Genomic DNA, 14,793 nt, shown 5'->3' with positions numbered 1-14,793 from the left:
CAAGAATAGGTTGCCCGTTCCACGGGTAGAAGACCTATTTGATAAGCTACAAGGATTGACCTAAAAAGTGGCTATCACCAAATAAGGATAGTTGATCAAGATATTGTAAAGACCGCATTTCACACCACATTTGGTCTTTACGAATACATTGTCATCCATTTTGGCTTGACCAATGCACCTGCCACATTCAACCGCTTGATGGAGAAGCTATTCAGGTCTCATCGAACCTTCACTAGAGTGTTCTTTGATGATATTATCATCTACTCTAATTCATTAGACGAACAGAAGCAACACCTCCAGGTAATATTTCAAGTTTTAAGAGAGAATAAACTTTATGTTAATCGAAAAAAAAGTGAATTTTTCTTCCAAGAGATTCAGTATTTAGGTCACATTATCTCTCAAGATGGCATCCAAATGGATCCATCAAAGTTAGAGGTAATAAAAGGATGGCCTAAACCAAAGAATCTTCATGAACTAAGAAGCTTTATAGGTATGTGTGCATACTATAGACGCTTCATAGAAAAGTTCTCACAAATTGCGGGACCATTACATGACCTAACAAAGAAAAGTGTTAGGTATACATGGTCTGCTAAGGAGAATAATGCTTTCGAAAAGCTTAAAGAAAAGCTTATCTCTCAACCTAGGCTTACACTACCGGATCTCTCAAAACCATTTGAGGTCCAATGTGATGCTTGTGGTGATTGCCTTGGAGCTGTTTTTCTCCGAGAAGGGCACGCCATATTCTATGAAAGTCGAAGGCTCGACCCTGTTGAGAAAGCTCTAGGCATATATGAAAAAGAACTCCTTAGAGTTCTACATGCCTTAGACTCATGGAAGCACTATTTATTGGGGACTCCTTTCATTCTGCAAACGGATCACCAAAGTCTTAAGTACTTCATGACGTAGACCAAGCTCTCCAACAAACAAATGAGGTGGGAAAATTTCCTTTTGCAATTTCATTTTCATATTGCTCACATTGCTGGCAAGCATAATCAAGTAGCTGATGCACTCTCAAGACGGCCGAGAGTGAATGCGGTTTCCATAGCAACCCACAATGATCTATCTTCAATGATAGATGAGTATGCTATTGATCCCGATTTTAGAGATGTGATTTCAGCCCTTGCGTTAGGGAAGAAAGAAGAACCATTTACTTTACAAGATTGTTATCTTCTCTACGGCAACAGACTATGTGTTACTAACTCACTACGTGAGAAAGTAATGTATGAATCTCATGCTCCACCTTATGCGGGGCATAGAGGGATTCAATCTACCTTAAAGGGAATTGAAACATATTTCTATTGGCCTACCATGAAAGTGAACATACAAGAGTATGTTTCTAATTGTGTGGTATGCCAAATGACAAAATTTGATAGAGGGAAGCAACTTGGATTGCTTCAACCCTTGCCAATCCCTAATTCACCATGGGAGAGCATATCCATGGATTTTATCTTTGGATTTCCTAAGTCTATCCATGGGAATACGGGAATATGGACGATAGTAGACAGGTTCAGTAAACAAGCTCATTTTATACTTGTCAAAAAGACTATCAAAGCCCATCAAATGGCAACCCTCTTCATTTCACAAATTTTCAAGTACCATGGCTTTCCAATGTCCATAGTGTCGGATAGAGATCCTAGAATGACCAGTAATTTCTGAAAGGGTCTCTTTGAGAATTTAGGGACAAGGCTAAACTTCTCTTCGGCCTATCATCCACAAACAGATGGCCAAAGTGAAATAGCTGACCTAACAATTCTCGATCTACTAAAAGCCTATGTAACGGAATTAGATCAAAGATCCCAATGGGAGAAGTACTTACCCTTAGTGGAGTATGCTTACAATAACACTGTACATACTTCCACGGGAAAAGCACCTTTCGAGGTAATTGAGGGAAGATCAAAAAGTCCCTTGCTACTTAAGGTACATGGGAAGATCTTCGCTGCAGATGAGTATAGTTGAGACCTACAAGAATCTTTTCAAAAGATTAAGGATGCTATCTCTATCTCACAACAAAGGCAAAAGGCTACTGTTGCTGACAATCACAGAAGAGCTCAAGCCTTTAAAGAAAGTGATTGGGTCTTATTAAAGTTTCCCAAGGCTCGATTAAGGCACACGACGGGCAAGAATCCTACGGGACACCAAAAGTACTATGCTAAACTAGCAAAAGGGTACTATGGTCCCTTCCAGATTCTTAGGCCAATCAATGAGATGGCCTATCAACTCAAGTTTCCCAATCATTGGCTCATACACAATGCTTTCCATGTGAGCCTATTAAAGCCTTACAAAGGAGAGCCACCTCAAGAACCAACTATTGAAGACCCACCGGAGATCGAGGACCAAGAAGAGGTGCTTCAGCCCGAGTCCATTCTCCGACATGAAGACAAGGTACTAAGAGGCGGTAAGACTATCCGATGATATCTTATAAAGTTTAAGAATTGTCCTTTTGAAGATGCTAGATGGATGCAAGGCATACAATTAAAGGATAACCTAAACCTTGTCAATGCTTACAATGCTTCCCAAGAGTAAGCAAATGTACAAAATGTTAAAAATGAACGAAGTTTTTGTCTTATAAGACTCTCGTTTTCTTTATTATGCACAAAAATGAAGTGGTATGCATGCTTAGATCAAGTTTGCGGAGACGACTTCTCCCAAACACCAAGTAGAGCTTGTCACTCTACTATGGAAGATTGATAGGACTAATGTGAAGACATGATTGCGGAAACCTTAGGCTCTCAAGCACCAAATGGACTAGTCATCCATTGTGGAATGATGTAGTAGGGTAACATAGGGATCCCCTACCCGCTAAGAAAAGGACTCATGAATATCCTTTATCTTCTCTACACCATAGTCGAGGACGACTATGATTTCAAGAGAGAGTTAATGTCATAATAATCAATATCTAATTCTCCTAAATGATTTTCTCATGTTAAACTGATCATTTAATATGGGGAAGTGCCAGGGGAGAAAAAGCTAGAATATTGGTTAAGCTAGCAGACCGGCCACAGTAGGGATCCAATGGGGGGGGCCATCTGCAAAAGATCCATGTGAAACAATGGGCTAAAAATACCCTAAGGTTCAGCCCATTAAGACTTCCAAAATGCTAAGGTTCCAAAATTCAAAGGTTGAGTCCAAAGGTCAACCATGGGGGGAATTGGATGCTTTGTGTGTGTCAAAAAAGTCTTTACAAATTCCTACTTAGGAGGGGGCGAGCCTTGTTTGTAGGGGATGAGAGAGAAAGCCACACACACACACACACACACACACACACACACACACACAAGCTCCCTTTACACAAAGGGAATGAGGGACACATGTCAGCTCCCTAGGCCGGATGCCCACAAGGTGTACCCAATTCCTATTGGATGGCCTTGGAGGTGGACCAATGAGAATTAGGCTAGATTAAATCTAGTTTAATTAATTTAAAAACACTTAATAAAAGAACCAATGAGAATTAAGTCCTCTAGAAGACTATTGGACAGTCTCCCAAGGGGTCCAATGAGCATTCAACAGCCCAATGGCTTGCCTGATTCCTATTGGTCAGGAGGCAAAGGGGCTCAATGAGAGTTTAGTTGAATTATTAAATTACCTAAAGATCTCACAAAAGGGGAAAGGGGGACACATGTCAGAAGGCTATCACTTATGCTGCTTAATTGTCATTGGCTAGCCCTAGGGAGGTCCAATGAGAGGATAGTAGGAGCAAATAGCAAGAGGGGTCGCCCAAGAGAGAGAGGGGGCTGATTTTTGCAAGGAATTATCACACACACACTCACACAATCTCAAGTGTGAAGTAAAGAAGACTCTCTCTCCTTCTCAAGCTTTAATGGAAAGCTTATCACCTACTCCAAGCTTGTGAGAAGGAAGGCCTACACCATTAACTCTTAGCTTTGTGATGCAAATCCAACCAAGAGCCAAGCTTGAATGCATGCTCCTCTCCTCTACCATGCTAATTACTAAGCTAAGCTATGCTAATATGAGTGATTATGTGAGGAGATGTACATCGTTCTCGTAAGAATACTCCTACTTCCTCTCAATCTACTCTCATACCCTGCTAGCTTTCACCATCTTCGAAGGTGTGTGAAGTCTTGGGTCTGAGACCGGGGATAATTGATGTTGTGTTTGCTAAGTTTTTTGCTTAGTTCATGAAGCTTTCATCTTCATTGCACTAGCTAGTCTTGGAGGAACACTAGCTAGTCTTGGAGGAGATGTACATCTTTCTCGTAAGAATACTTCTACTTCCTCTCAATCTACTCTCATACCCTCCTAGCTCTCACCATCTTCGAAGGTGTGTGAGGTCTTGGGTCTGAGATTGGGGATAATTGATGTTGTGTTTGCTAAGTGTTTTGCATAGTGCATGAAGATTTCATCTTCATTGCACTAGATAGTCTTGAAGGAACACAAAGAATTGTATTGTACAATGTCTCTCTTGATGGGAGAAACCATAATACAAAGCCTTTTGGAGGGGGGACCGCCCGGCTCCATGCAAATCCGGTCCTCAACTGTTTTCAATAGCTTAATTTCTCTCTCTTTTGAAAGTATTGTTCATGCTATTTAACTAGGTGTTATGCTTTTTGTTGCTCTCTCCACCCAAGCACTCTTGTAATTCTCATTAGGAATCTATTCTAATGAAATGCCCACTATGTTCATGCTAATTTCTGCTACACACAAGTTTTTAGGCCATTAAATGTTTTAAAGTTCAAATCATTCATCTTGCAAACATTTTATCTTTCTCTACGTGTTTCTAGCAATACACATGAAAGAGCTTTGTGTATTTAACTCAATGAAGGAAATTCCAAATTTAGTCCACACAGCTCATAAAGTCATACAACAAAATACTGCCAACCCATCATTGTCCTTGAAATCTCAAAAGAAATTAGCGACTTTATTGCAATTGTCTAAATCTATGACGAAGGAGCGGGGTAACTCCTCTCTTGTGCAGTCTCACCTACACTAGATTCGACCCATTGATCATCAAGAACTCTTTGAATAGTTTAAGCTAGACAAAAACTCTCAAGGTAAAGTTCCAAAAACTCAGGAGTATCTACTAGGTCCTCCATCATCCTCTTCGCAACCAATGCCGGATATTTTGTGACTAAGAACTACCGTATCACTTTACCTTTCACTTTCCTTTCCTTGTGTCTTAGTACCTTTGGGTAGCCTCGCTCCCTCCCTTGTACATTTGCAAGTTAGTCCCAATCATTGAAACCTTGAGAGACACTTTCATGTCACTTAGATAGACATCTTGATGCACTAAAAGTTCACTCACTTAGGCATCACATCCAGATCTCACTGATCTCTAAAATATGTCTAGATGCACTAATTTCAAATCATTCATCCTCCAAAAAATTTAATCTTTCTCTACGTGTCTCTAGTAATAGACACATGAAAGAGCTTTGTGTTTTCAATTCAATCAAGGAAATTCCAAATTTAGTGTGCACAATTTATAAAGTCGTACAACAAAATACTGTTGAACCATCATTGCCCTTGAAATCACAAAAGAAATTAGTGACTTTATTCCAATCGTCTAAACCTATGACAAAGGAGCGGGGTAACTCCCCTCTTGTGCACTCTCGACTACATTAGATCATCAAGAACTCTTTGAATAGTTGAAGCTAGACCAAAAGACTCAAGGTAAAGTTACAAAACTCAGGAGTATCTGCTAGGTCCTCCTCCATACACTTTGCAACCAATTTGGGATAGTTCTTGACTAAGAATTTCCGTATCACTTTACCTTTCACTTTCCTTTCCTTGTGTCATAGGACCTATGGGCAGCCTCGCTACCGTCCCTTGTCCATTTGCAAGTCAGTCCCAATTTTTGAAACCTTGAGACACACTATCATGTCACTTACATAGACATCTGGATGCACTAGAATTTCACTCACTTAGCCATCACATCTCGATCTCATTGATCTCTAAAATATTTCTAGATGCACTAAATTTGAATCATGCATCCTGCAAACATTTCATCTTTCTCTATGTGTCTCTAGAAATAGACAGATGAAAGAGCTTTGTGCTTTTAATTCAATCAAGCAAACTCCAAATTTAGTGCACACAGTTCGTAAAGTCATACAACAAAATAATGTTGACCCATCATTGTCCTTGAATTCACAAAAGAAATTAGTGACTTTATTCAAATCTTTTAAATCTATGACGAAGAAGCGGGGTAACTCTCCTCTTGTGTAGTCTCCACTACACTAGATTCATCCCGCTGATCATTGGGAACTATTTGAATAACTGAATCTAGAACAAATGTCTCAAGGTAAAGTTCTAAAACTTAGGAGTATCTGCTAGGTCCTCCTACATCCACTATGCAACCACTGCTAGCCTCCCTTGTCCATTCACAAGCAAGTCGCAATTGTCTGACTCTCAGACACACTACCATGTCACTTAGATAGACATCTTGATGCACTAGAAGTTCACTCACTTATGCATCACATCTAGATCTCACTAACCTCTAAAAGATGTCTAGATGCACTAAGTTCAAATCATGCATCCTGCAAACATTTCATCTTTCTCTACGCGTCTCTAGCAATAATCAAATGAAAGAGATTTGCGATTCAATCACAAAAACTCCAAATTTAGTGCACACAGCTCATAAAGTCATACAACAAAATATTGTGGACCCATCATTGTCCTTGAAATCACAAAAGAAATCAGAGACTTTATTCAAATCTTCTAAATCTATGTGACGAAGGAGCGAGATAACTCCCCTCTTGTGTAGTCTTGGCTACACTAGATTCATCGCGCTGATCATCAGGAACTATTTGAATAATGGAATCTAGAACAAATTTCATAAAGGTAAAGTTCAAAAACTCAGAAGTATCTGCTAGGTCCCCTCCATCCACTTTGCAACCAATGCTGGATAATTCTTGACTAAGAACTACCGTATCACTTTTCCTTTCATTGTCTATTCCTTCTGTCCTAGGACCTGTGAGCAGCCTTGCTAGCCTCCCTTGTTTATTCACAAGCAAGTCCCAATCGTCGGAACCCTGAGACACACTATCATGTCACTTAGATAGACATCTTGATGCACTAGAAGTTCACACACTTATGCATCACATCCATATCTCACTGACCTCTAAAAGATGTCTAGGTGCACTAAGTTCAAATCATTCATCCTCCAAACATTTCATCTTTCTCTACATGTCTCTAGCAATAGATACATGAAAGAGATTTGCGTTTTTAATTCAATCAAGGAAATTCCAAATTTAGTGCACATAGTTCATAAAGTCATACAACAAAATACTTTCAACCCATCATTGTCCTTGAAATCTCAAAAGAAATTAGTGACTTTATTCCACTTGTCTAAATCCCACAAAGGAGCAGGGTAACTCCCCTCTTGTGTAGTCTTGGCTATAATAGATTCAACCCAGTGATCATCTAGAACTCTTTAAATAGTTGAAGCTAGACAAAAACTCTCAAGGTAAAGTTCCAAAATTGAGGAGTATCTGCTAGGTCCTCCTCCATTCATTTTGCAACCAATGCCGGCCGATAGTTCTTGACTAATAAATTCCGTATCACATTACCTTTCAATTTCCTTTCCTTGTGTCCAAGGACCTGTGGGCAGCCTCGCTATCCTCCCTTGTCCATTTGCAAGTCAGTCCCACTAATTGAAACCCTGAGACACACTATCATGTCACTTAGATAGACATGTTCATGCACTAGAAGTTCACTCACTTAGGCATCACATCAAGATCTCATTGATCTCTAAAAGATATCTAGATGCACTAAGTTCAAATCATTCATCCTCCAAACATTTCATCTTTCTCTACGTGTTTCTAGAAATAGACACATGAAAGAGCTTTGTGTTTTTAACTCAATCAAGGAGATTCCAAATTTAGTGCGCAAAATTCATAAAGTCATACAGAAATAAACTATGGACCCATTATTGTCCTCGAAATCACAAAAAAATTTAATGACTTTATTCCAATCGTCTAAAACTATGATGAAGGAGCGATGTAACTCCCCTCTTGTGTTGTCTCGGCTACACTAGATTCAACCCACTGATCATGGAGAACTCTTTGAATTGTTCAAGCTAGACCAAAAATCTCAAGGCAAAGTTCCAAAACGTAGCTGTGTCTGCTAGTTCCTCCTCCATCCACTTTGCAACCAATTTGGGATAGTTCTTGACTAAGAATTGCCGTATAACTTTACCTTTTGGCAGCCTCGCTAGCCTCCCTTGTCCATTTGCAAGTCAGTTCCAATTGTTGGAACCCTGAGAGACACTATCATGTCACTTAGATAGACATCTTGATGCACTAGAAGTTCACTCAACTAGGCATCACATACTGATCTCATTGATCTCTAAAAGATTTCTAGATGCACTAAGCTCAAATCATTCATCCTGGAAACATTTCATCTTTCTCTATGTGTCTCTAGAAATAGACAGATGAAAGAGCTTTGTGCTTTTAATTCAATCAAGCAAACTCCAAATTTAGTGCACATAGTTCATAAAGTCATACAACAAAATACTGTTGACCCATCATTGTCCTTGAATTCACAAAGAAATTAGTGACTTTATTCAAATCTTCTAAATCTATGACGAAGAAGCGGGGTAACTCTCCTCTTGTGTAGTCTCCGCTACACTCCCACTGATCATTGGGAACTATTTGAATAATTGAATCTAGAACAAATGTCTCAAGGTAAGGTTCCAAAACTCAGGAGTATGTGCTAGGTCCTCCTCCATCCACTTTGCAACCATTGCCGGATAGTTCTTGACTAAGAACTACCGTATCACTTTACCTTTCACTTTCTGTTCCTTATTGCCTAGGACCTGTGACTAGCCTTGCTAGCCTCCCTTGTCCATTCACAAGCAAGTCCCAATCGTCTGAACCATGAGACACACTTCATGTCACTTAGATAGACATCTTGATGCACTAGAAGTTCACTCACTTATGCATCACATCTCGATTTCACTAACCTCTAAAAGATGTCTAGATGCACTAAGTTCAAATCATTCATCCCGCATACATTTCATCTTTCTCTACGTGTCTCTAGCAATGGACAAATGAAAGAGATTTGTGCTTTAAATTCAATCAAGGAAACTCCAAATATAGTGCACATAATTCATAAAGTTATACAACAAAATACTGTGAACCCATCATTGTCCTTGAAATCACAAAAGAAATCTGTGACTTTATTCAAATCTTCTAAATCTATGTGACGAAGGAACGGGGTAACTCCCCTCTTGTGTACTCTCGGCTACACTAGATTCATCCCGCTGATAATTGAGAACTATTTGAATAATGGAATCTAGAAAAAATGTCTCAACATAAAGTTCCAAAACTCAGAAGTATCAGCTAGGTCCCACTCCATCCACTTTGCAACCAATGCTGCATAGTTCTTGACTAAGAACTATTGTATCACTTTTCCTTTCACTGTTAGCTAGGTCCCACTCCATCCACTTTGCAACCAATGCTGGATAGTTCTTGACTAAGAACTACTGTATCACTTTTCCTTTCACTGTTTGTTCCTTGTGTCCTAGGACCTGTGAGCAGCCTTGCTAGCCTCCCTTGTTTATTCACAAGAAAGTCCCAATCGTCGGAACCCTCAGACACACTATCATGTTACTTAGATAGACATCTTGATGCACTAGAAGTTCACTCACTTATGCATCACATCCAGATCTCACTGACGTCTAAAAGATGTCTAGATGCACTAAGTTCAAATCATTCATCCCACAAACATTTCATCTTTCTCTACATGTCACTAGCAATAGACACATGAAAGAGCTTTGTGATTTTAATTCAATCAAGGAAATTCCAAATGTAGTGTAGACAGTTCATAAAGTCATACAACACAATATTTCAACCCATCATTGTCCTTGAAATCTTGAAAGAAATTAGTAACTTTATTCCAATCGTCTAAATCTTTGAGGAAGGAGCAGGATAACTCCCCTCTTGTGCAGTCTTGGCTACACTAGATTCAACCCGCTGATCATCGAAAACTCTTTGAATAGTTGAAGCTGAACAAAAACTCTCAAGGTAAAGTTCCAAAATTGAGGAGTACCTGCTAGGTTCTCCTCCATCCACTTTGCAATCAATGCCAGTGGATAGTTATTCACTAATAAATGCCGTATCACTTTATCTTAGTTTTCTTTCTTGTGTCCATGGACTTGTGGGCAACATTGCTACCCTCCCTTGTCCATTGGAAAGTCAGTCCCAATCATCAAAACCCTGAGACACACTATCATGTCACTTAGATAGACATGCTGATGCACTAGAAGTTCACTCACTTAGGCATCATATTGTGATCTCACTCATCTCTAAAAGATGTATAGATGCACTAAATTCAAATCATTCATCCTGCAAACATTTCATCTTTCTCTATGTGTCTCTAGCAATAGACACATGAAAGAACTTTTCATTTTTAATTTAATCAAGGAGATTCCAAATTTAGTGTGCACACTTCATAAAATCATACAAAAAAATATTGTTCACCCATCATTGTCCTTGAAATCACAAAAGAAATCAGTGACTTTATTCCAATTGTCTACAATATCACATTCAAAGAGACAAGTGGCGTTCTACATTTTGTTTTGAAGCTAGATGAGTGTGAGATTCTTAAAGAGAAGAAGCTAGATCAAGTTACAATCATATTAATGAATAGGGATCTTTCCAAATGTCCCACTGATGACCCTTCCTACTTCAGTGTTCAATAAAAAACAAACATACATGGTGGCTTGGTGTATTTCAGGTAATCCAGTTATTTTCAATTTTGCAGCTCTAACAGGCCCTCTATTGTACCAAAATTTTAGATTTATTATTTGTATCTCATAAGGATTAATCTTGCAGGTAAAGAAAGAAGAACATGACATTTTATTTTGGGATTCCATCAAACCCCTATTCTAGATATCATTGATAGGCAAATGAATTGAGGAGAGGTACTGGCTGTAGATGGGAGAGGAGACTTTCAAGTTCGATGGCATCTTGCAGGTGACCTCAAAACACTGAAGTGTATGTATAATTGTGAAATGGGTGCCATGGCAAAGTCTCCATGCTTGTATTGCTTGGAGCCTGCAAAGGTGATGGAACCAAAGTGGTGGAGAAAGGCTCCTACTCGTCACAATCAAGACTCTAATTTCCAACCATTTCTAGATATACCACTTGCTAATGTCCATATTTGTACAATGCATGGTCTCTGCCGAATTGTAGAGAAGTTGGTATATCTTTACATTGGGTTTTCTTGGAAAATAAAAAAGTCAGCTGAACGACAGGTCGCTCTAGAGGCTTTGAAACTAGTTTTGTCAGATATTGGTCTACATGGAGGCAATGTGAAAATCCAACGGGACAAGGAAAGGTCAACCAATGCGAAAGATATACCTTGAAAACCATCCATAGGTGGGTTCAAGGCACGCTATTTTCTATCTAAACCTCAAGGTATGAAAGATGTGAACCTAACAAAGTGAGGGAGAGTATATCACTCTACCTACATCAACAAAGTTGAGTATATGCACTGGAAAAAACTTCATTTAGCAGTGAAAGACCAAGAGCCAACAACTCACAATGCAAATGGTGATGTGTGGCGTTCCGTTGACACATTATTTCAAATGTGTGAGAATGATGATTGGTCACAGGATAATCTCAGCAAATTTAAAGAGAACCTTCATCTACTAAAAAAATCCTTTAAGACAGCATGGACTTACACTCAAATCTCTCATTACATGGTAAATTCAAAGCATCTCAGATAGTCAAAGTACTAAGTTTGTGTTTAAATTTCTAAATAAATTTCTTGTTTTGCAGCACATTATTTCTAATCATTTGCCATACGTCATCCTCAAGTATGGGAATCCAAGTATATGGAACACCCAGGTCTTGGAGAAGTCTCATTACATGGCTAGAAATGCCTACTTCAGACACACAACATGGAGGCTCTCAAAAAAAGGCAAACAGCCTGAAGGAGTTATTTCAGTGGTTTTATCACAGAATCATTCACCGCATGCAACAAAAGAAAGTACTAGCCTCTTCAGCAACCGTACATGCAATCAGACATTTGCAACTTCAAAAAAGAAAGTGAACAGACGCATTCAACAACACAAGTTCTCTTGAAAGTCAAATGAGGTGGAGGGAGACAATGAGATATGACAATCATCGATGGAACAAGAGAATTAGAGTATAGATGATTGGATGTACCACAAATGTCTGTAGAATTAAATTCAATATGTACCACAACTATTAAAACTTTTGATGATTTGCAAATATCATTTGGAACCTCGCCCTTGTATCTGATCATTAAATGTTTGCCATACTCTAAGAGTTCAGTAGGATTTTCTTTCCCTAAAGATAATGCCATTGCTGTGTATGTGTAGTAATATGCTGCACAACCCCTAGTATATCCTGGCGAGTAACCAAAACATTCTCTCCCAAAAAGCTTGTCGAGACGAGGATAACTTTGTCTACATTTTGTGGCAGCGTTAGACCACCTAAGAAGCGAGATTATGTCTTGAAAGCATAGGTTGCAGTATTCCCCTATTGTGACATTCCGTTGTGGAAGATTAGAATGGGTGCCAAACATAGACTAGGAAGATATTGTCCTAGAGCTGCATCCCTGCCACAGAATTGTCTTCTTCAACGCGACAAAGAAAGTCGTTCTTTTTAGCAATCCATGACTGTAAACAAAAGAAATGTGTGTGTGTGTGTGTGTGTGTGTCTGTGAGACAGAGAGAGAGAGAGAGAGAGAGAGAGAGAGAGAGAGAGAGAGAGAGAGAGAGAGAGAGAGAGAGAGAGAGAGAGAGAGAGAGAGAGAGAGAGAGAGAGAGATTGGGGGGAGGGGGGGGGGGCAGGAGGTTATACAATGAAACTTGCATCTTTCAAAAAAAGCTCATTCTTTCATAGGTTGATTGATTTGGTTGACTCCTGTGCTGGTCTCTTAAACCATGCTCCATATCTTGATTACAAGTTGATGGCTTGAGATTATTTTAAATAGTTTGAAATGTGGCTTCATCAAGAAGGCTTTCTTTATATTTTCTGCCTTATCAAAGCATAATTTAAGGTAGTCCAGTGGGTTAGTGGATATCTCCATTGCCTCGTCATCACTACTGTCATCTGAAACAAATCCATTCCTCTCCTCTTGATACTTGGAGATAGTGGCCAGTGCAAAGTCCTCCCACAAAAAAAAAATACTTTGGATATTATGAAGGAAATGTATGACCTATCTCCAAATTTAAACTCTGGCACTCGTGGTAGCATTAAGGTGGCTTTCCACTCATTGAAAGCTGACACATCTAGAGGTAGCTTGATATCTGAGGTTTTCACTGAGAGAAGATTGTTTCGTTCCACCTCTTTTGTTTCTTCTTCAAGATCAATGGACTCCTCTATCTCCGCCACTTCAATATATTCCTCATCCTTTTCCTCTTTTTCATCTGCTGGTAAATCGTGTTCCTCCATGATCGGATCTTTTATAAGACTTGTAAATAATACATTTAAAAATATTAGAAATCCAAAGAATTCTTTAACCATTTTTCACTCTCGTTCATGTAAGCTACATCAATGGGGTCTCTACATAAGAGGCAGATGCTTATACTTCTTGTAAGACTGCCTTTTAGGATCACAATCTTTTAAATGGGCTACCACCATTTCACCAACATTAACCTTGCCCTCTTGAGTGTGAAGCTCAAACTTCTCTTGTTCCAGCTTCAAGTGTTCACTTTGTTCAACTATAAACACATCAAGATTAAATGGAGCATTAAAAATGTAGGAGACCAAGTCAAACTTATCACCAGTCCCAAACGAAATTGCAAAATCTAAAAGCCTTTCATCAATCACTGTAGTGTCTTCATAAACAGCTGCATCTTTTTTCTTTGGGATTGTTGCAACACATTGGGCACTCTGCAAAGTAGGTGCTGAAAAATCCACTTCTCGCTTAAGTGAGTTCAGTAAAGTAAATTTGGAGTAGAAGGGGACTCCATTTTGACAGATGGATCCATATCAGGCTCCTCCAAACTCATGGCAGGCTCTGCACCAGTTATATCAATGGGTTCTATGAAGTTTACATTCCTCTTCATTGAAGTTCTTAACAGCTTCGGAAGTCTTCTTGGAACGTTTTCTTGGCCAACGATGCGCTCGAGATCTATTTTCTACCTCTTCCTCCTATGAGATCTTAATCCTGCCATTTATTTCATTCTGAGAAATATAAGTTTTTTTAAACATAAATAAAAAGAAGAGCACCACATGATCATATAAGTTTTCAAAAAACAATAGCTAGGTATCTCACAATTATTTCCTACTAATCATATAGACCATAACACAAGATGATTAGCATATGTGAATCTTTTGACGGTTTGTGTGAAGGGTCACTAAACTTTTGCCCTGTATAATGATTGATCAAATGCAAAATTGCTCTATAATTGTGAAGAGCAAAAGCCAATCAAGTGGATCACAGCACGTGGAGTACATAAAAACTCCACAAAACTACTGGCGTGCCGTGATCCACTGGATTGGCTTTTATACACAATAATAGCTACCAATGGAGCCATATTACTATGGGATCTATTGATTATAGCTCACACAAGATAGATTCTCAATTCTTGATTATGAAAAGTTATGTGTTGATAGCTTTGTACACGATTGCCAAGGAGTTTTGTAACTTAGATTGCTATTCATCATTGATAAGTGGAGACATTGGTGAACATTGACAGTCTACAGTCTACTTTGGATAGTGAGGACACAGAGAAAGATGTTGAAAAATATCATGACCATAAGGACAACCAAGATGAAGTGATATGTGTGTTCTTGACTCTATCTATGTTTTGTAGAGAAAATGAAGTTGCCATTGATCTTTTCTCCAAGCTTATTGTCAATA

The sequence above is a fragment of the Adiantum capillus-veneris genome, chromosome 30, assembly GCF_014529385.1.
Source record: "Adiantum capillus-veneris isolate H3 chromosome 30, ASM1452938v2, whole genome shotgun sequence".
Taxonomy (NCBI): Eukaryota; Viridiplantae; Streptophyta; class Polypodiopsida; order Polypodiales; family Pteridaceae; genus Adiantum; species Adiantum capillus-veneris.
The sequence above is the reverse complement of the archived record's forward strand: the minus strand, read 5'-3'. Positions refer to the sequence as shown.